General features: G+C 49.3%; 1 pseudogene; it reads right to left on the reverse strand.

Moving 5' to 3' along the window:
- Positions 1-4,827: 4,827 nt before the first annotated feature.
- Positions 4,828-5,435, reverse strand: LOC112648346 (myosin light polypeptide 6-like; annotated as a pseudogene).
- Between the last annotated feature and the right edge of the window lie 477 nt (positions 5,436-5,912).

Genomic DNA, 5,912 nt, shown 5'->3' on the forward strand with positions numbered 1-5,912 from the left:
CAAAAATTAAACATCTTCCAGTGGTGAAACAAAAGGGAGTGAAATCAGGCCCAGAGGTTCAGACTTGGAAACAAGGAAATGTCTTCTCTTTCAATCCGGAAAGATTCATTGCACTGAACTTACTGTGAGCGCCACAATAATGTGTTAATAGCTGCGGGGAAGCACAGCTCGGGTTGTGGATGGTGTGTTCCTGGCTCCTGGGGCCTTGCCACGTGGGCTGGAGAGACACAGCGGCGCAGCAGAGACCACAGCCTGAGGCAGGCAGAGCCTGGGGAGCGGGGTGGGCAGTCAAGATGCTGAGAGAAGACCCAGGGGGCCCGGGGTGGGCGGCGGGTGGAAAGGGGACCACAGAGCACATAGTGGTCTTGGATGAGGGCACAGCCCTCTGGATTTTTCTTTTCCCTCTTTCTTTCTTTCTTTCTTTCTTTCTTTCTTTCTTTCTTTCTCTTTCTTTTTTTTTTTTTTTCAGTATTTTACTTATTCATTCATGAGAGACACAGAGAGAGAGGCAGAGACACAGGCAGAGGGAGAAGCAGGCTCCATGCAGGGAGCCCAATGCAGGACTCCATCCCAGGACCCCAGGTCACACCCTGAATCGAAGGCAGACGCTCCACCTCGGAGCCCCCTGGGTGCCCCCTTCCTGGATCTTCTATAGGTCTTGTCCAAAGCTCCCACAAAATGGCCTGGACGGTGCCTCCGTGGGTCCTGCATTTCTGCATCAGGGCCCTCCCTCTTCATATCTACAGCTAAGAATGGAAGTCGGGGCTCTCCAACCGGGCCCAGGCAGGAAGAGAAGCTATTCTCCAGGCCCTAAAGAGCCACCTCTGTTGCCCATGTCCCCGTGACCTTCTGCGGTGTTTGGAGAAAGGTGGCTACGTGAGTGTCCCCATAATGGAGCTTTGAGGGCCGCTGGCTTTTGAAAACCCTCACCTCTCCATTCTCTCCCTGGGGAAGCCAGGGGATAATTGGGTATTATGTGCGGCCTCCAAGACACAGGGCCCTTTTAGCACGCTCGTCCCCTGGGAGCGGCCGTGTTTGTGCCGGCTGCAGTGTTCCCTGGCCCGGCGAAGGAGGAGGGCAGGCCCAGTGCTGCCTTTGCAGAGCTGGGAATCGTGCCTGGGTGTGGGGACTGTGGTAACATCCACAGCGATGCAGAGCTGGTGACCACGGAGGCCGCGATGACGGCCTCAGAGTGTAACCATAGCCGGACACGACTCCCCTGGTCCTTTGCTGGAGGCGGTGCGCAGAGCCAAGCTGGCGCTGGCGCCACCACCTCCTCTTGCGAAGTGGAGCGAACCTGAGCTCGGCTTCTCCCCGCTGGCTACCTGGCTCCGGTCCTCCTCCCTGCGACATGCAGCTCCCTCGTCTTCCGCCCGCCCCTCCTTTCTCAGGAGCTCTGCTGGGGAGGAGCACGGTCACCCGCGTGTGTAGCCAAAGAAAGAGTTTTGAGACGGAATCAGGGGGCAGAGGTTCTCAGTTTGGCTTGGCTGCCATCAGGCTTTGGCAAGCCTTGGGCAAGCCTTGGGCAAGTCACATGCCCCTTCTCTGGTTGAGCCTCCTCATGGGGGGAGGGCAGGGGGCCCACTGAGGACCATGGATCCTCAACTGTGGTTATACACTGGAGCCGTCTAGGATGGCTTAAAAAAAAAATCAATGTCCAAATAAAATCTTTAAAAGAAAAAAGGGGGGGGTGCGCCTGAGGAGCTTAACGGTTGAACATCTGCCTTTAGCTCAGGGAGTGCTCCTAGGGTCCTGGTATCGAGTCCCGCATCGGGCTCCCTGCATGGAGCCTGCTTTTCCCTCTGCCTGTGTCTCTGCCTCTCTCTGTGTTTCTCATGAATAAATAAATAAAATCTTTAAAAAAATACATCAACGTCTGAGAGCTCCTGCACATCAACGTATTTGGGGGCCAAGCTAAGGCATCTGTGTATTTTAAAAGCCCCTGAGGGGCTCTAAAGTGAGGCCAGGCTAGGGAACCTCTGATTTGGTGACTTCTAAGATAGTGATTATAAATGATGCTTACAGATCCCTGGATTAGCCTGATCAGTAATACTGGTATTTTGTGTCTTATTCCTGATGTTGGAATTAAAATACCGATTTCTTTTGTATGCCTAGAGAAAGGTGGTATCATTTTTATGATGGGGCTTTTTAGACATCCGAGAAGTGTGGTGTTCACAGAGTGGCCCTTTCAGAGCGGCTGTGACTACCATCTGCCTCGAATTCCCAGTTAGGGGGCAAGAGAGGCATCAGGCATGTTCTGCAAGGGCCGGGGCTCCCCAAGCAAGGAAGATGAGGCCAAACCCCAGGCGAGGGAGGCCTCCTGCAAACATCTCCAGTCACTCAATGTTAAGTAGCAGGCGACTCTCCTAGCATTTGACTGAGGAAGAGAGCAGGCGGGGTTCGAGGGTGAATGTGTGGTAGACGGACATAGGTTCAGGGTGTGACTCCTTTCCCGGGTGTGCTGGCCACGGGAGGCGCCGCTGCAGCAGCTCTAAGCACTGGAAGGAAGGTCCTTATACCTCAGAACTGCGAACTCTAGAAGGCCCTGGAAGGGGTATTAGGATGGCACCAAAGAGACCTTCTGTTCGTGTCTGTAATGTCTGGCTCTGGGTCTAGGCTCCTATAAAGTTACCTCTGGCTTTTTTCCTTATTGTTTCCTAATTAAATACATACCCCCAGGGGGCTCGGTCGGTGAAGGGTCTGCAGCTTCAGCTCCAGTCATGATCTCAGGGTCCTGGGATTGAGCCCCATATCGGGCTCCCTGCTCAGCGAGGTGTCTGCTTCTCCCTCTCCCTCTGCAGCTCCCTCTGCTTATGCTAGTTCTCTCTCTCTCTCTCTCTCTCTTTCTCTTTGTCAAATAAATAAATAAAATGTAAAAAAAAATAGACATCCAAGGAACTCGTATACTTGCCTGCCTGGTGAGCTGTGGGGGCACATACATGTGTCCTCTGAGGCCCTTAGCTAGTTCTTTTATTGTTTTTTGTGGATTTCTCTCCTTCCCTGGTGGGATTATCAGTTCTGTAAGAGCATGAATCTTATCTATTGCTTTGCAGGTACTAATCACTGCTGAGTCCAGGGGTGGGCACACGGTGATGTTTGCTACATGCTTATTTATGGACTTTCCTATAGCTCCCAGATGGGAATCCATATCCTGGGCACGATAATCTGAAGCTCCTGATATTAGCATTCATTCATTCTGCAAATATTTATTGAGTTCCTAAAATTATGTATTGGGCATCTGTTATGGATGGAATATCTGTGTCCCCCATCCCACCCACCCACCCACCCTAAATTCATATATTGAAGCTCTGACCCCCCCTTTTTTTAAAATAAGGTTTTATTTATTTATTCATGAGAGACACAGAGAGAGGCAGAGACACAGGCAGAGGGAGAAGCAGGCTCCATGCAGGGAGCCCGACGTGGGACTCAATCCTGGGACCCTGGGATCACTTCCTGAGCCTAAGGCAGATGCTCAACTGCTGAGCCACCCAGGCTTCAAACCTTTCTCCTTTTGATGGCAGGGAGTGGAGGGCAGGGAACAGAGGGCTCGACAGAAAGATAATGCTCTGTGATGCAGAGATTAGGTTCTGGGAGTTCAGGGAAGATGTGTTTGGAAGACGTGCTATTCTATTTACATTATAAAAGTTAGAAGGACAAATTGAACATGCAAGTGCAGGAAATGAATTTACATTGACCTTTTCCCACGTACTCTAAGATGTAAACTTGTGGTCATCTCAATGAAACCCTTTAACAACCTTCGAGAGAGTCCCTGTAAGCCGTATTCACAGGTGGCTCCATGCGTGATGCATCATTATGGATAATGATGGAACCAACCTTAAGTATATGGTGTTAGGGAACTGCAGAGGCAAGAAGATCTACACTGCTTCGATGCAAACAAGTTCCAAGGAGTCATGACATTATGAGTAATAACAGTGTTGCTACCTGTTTCTTACAATTATGATTAGTCGGAATGAACAGGAAGAGACGGTTCATGGTCCTGAACAGGAAGGGGTGGTGCCTGGACACTACAGAAAGTCTTCACATGTATTGATAGGACAATAAACAAACATGTAAGTACCTATTCTCTGCCCATGATTCTAAATTATCATCAACAAATCAGTATTTCCTGTAAGTCTGTGAAATATGTAATAGATCTTTAAATCAGATTGTTTATACGGTTGGAGCCCTACCAAAAATATCTGTCTGAGGCAGTCTAGACCCTTAGGACAGCCCTGTTCATACCTTTCATTTCTTCTTTTTATTATTTTTTTTAGGATTTTATTTATTTCTTAGTGAGAGAGAGAGCATGAGCAGGAGAGAGAGGGAGAGAGGATCTGAAGCAGACTCCAGGCTAAGCATAGAGCCTGACACAAGGCTCAATCCCATGACCATGAGATCAGGACCTGAGCCGAAACCAAGAGTCAGATGCTCGATCAACTGATGCTCAGGTGCCCTTATACCTCTCACTTCTTGTTCTCAGATTGCTCAGACACAGCCACATGGGGCTCATGGGAATCCACTCAGTGCCTGTGTATGCAGGCAAGGTAGCACCCATCCCATGGAGCAGAAATGACCAATGGTAGCGGGAACCAGTAAGTAAATGCTTTCCTCTTTCTTTACCCAGAGGGATGAGCCCAGACATGTTTCATGTGGCCTCGAAAAGGGACTCATAGGGCCAGGCAACTAATGATCCACAAAAGTGAGCAAATCCATAATGCAGCTTTAGGTTGACCCTCTCTTTGTTCTGGTTTTGTCTTTCTTTCTTTCTTTCTTTCTTTCTTTCTTTCTTTCTTTCTTTCTTTCTTCTTTCTTTCTTTTTAGGGCACGGAGTAAGTTTATTTGGTGAGTGCTGACAGCAAATATCCAAGAGAGACAAGCTGGCAAAGGTGCTGTGACAAGAGGACCTAGGACACCTTCTAGGCTACATGCAGTCTCACACAGGGGAAGGCACGGGGCTCAGGCACACCAGGAACGTCCTCAGCCATTCAGCACCATACGGACGAGCTCTTCATAGTTGATACAACAGTTGCTGTCCTCGTGCCCTGCCACCAGCATCTCTACTTCCTCCTCCGTCATCTTCTCATCCAGTGTGACAAGAACGTGCCAGATTTCAGCACCCATGACGGTGCCATTCCCTTCCTTGTCAAACACCCAAAGGTCTTCAACGTAGTCCTCATAGGTGCCCTGGTCCTTGTTCTTGGCCACAGTCTGCAGCATGGGCAGAAAGTATTCAAAGTCCAGGACCTTCACATTCATCTCATTGCTCTTGGGGTTCCCAGGACCTTGAGCACCTCAGTGTTGGTGGGGTTCTGGCCCAGGGCCCTCATCACGTTCCCACACTAGCTGTACAGGATCTTGCCATCCCTCGTTTGGTCGAACAGCTGAAAAGCCTCTTTGAACTCTGCAGTCTAGTCTTCGTTGAAATCACACATCTTGACAGCTTCTGTTCTGTTTTTCTCCCCGACCCCTCAGTTTTACTTCCTGGGGCCCCATCGTCTAACACGATGCTTGATTATAAACCCTTGTCTCAGGCTCTGCTTTCTGAGGATCTAGACTAAAACAGGAAGTTGAAATGTATGCACCTCAACAGATAGAAGGGACGAGAAAGAAGCACATGACAAGTGCTTAACTGTTTGTTTTAAACTGTGTAACAATGATTGCCAACTTGGAGGCAGTAAATTCAACTCATGTAGGGTGCTGTGGTGAAGCACACTTGCCTTCCCCCCACATGTGATTCCAGCCGCAAAATTGGGAACCCTGTGACAGGGAGCTGCTGTGTCTCTGCAAGTGTGTGAGACCAAACTTTCTGGGTGGGTTTCCAGCAGAACGGGGACATTTTTTTTCCCATTCTCTCTCTCTCTTTTTTTTTTTTCAATTATTTACTGATGTTAGAAAGAGAGAGAAAGAAAGAA

Source organism: Canis lupus, chromosome 7 (genome assembly GCF_003254725.2).
Source record: "Canis lupus dingo isolate Sandy chromosome 7, ASM325472v2, whole genome shotgun sequence".
In the NCBI taxonomy this organism is placed as follows: Eukaryota; Metazoa; Chordata; class Mammalia; order Carnivora; family Canidae; genus Canis; species Canis lupus.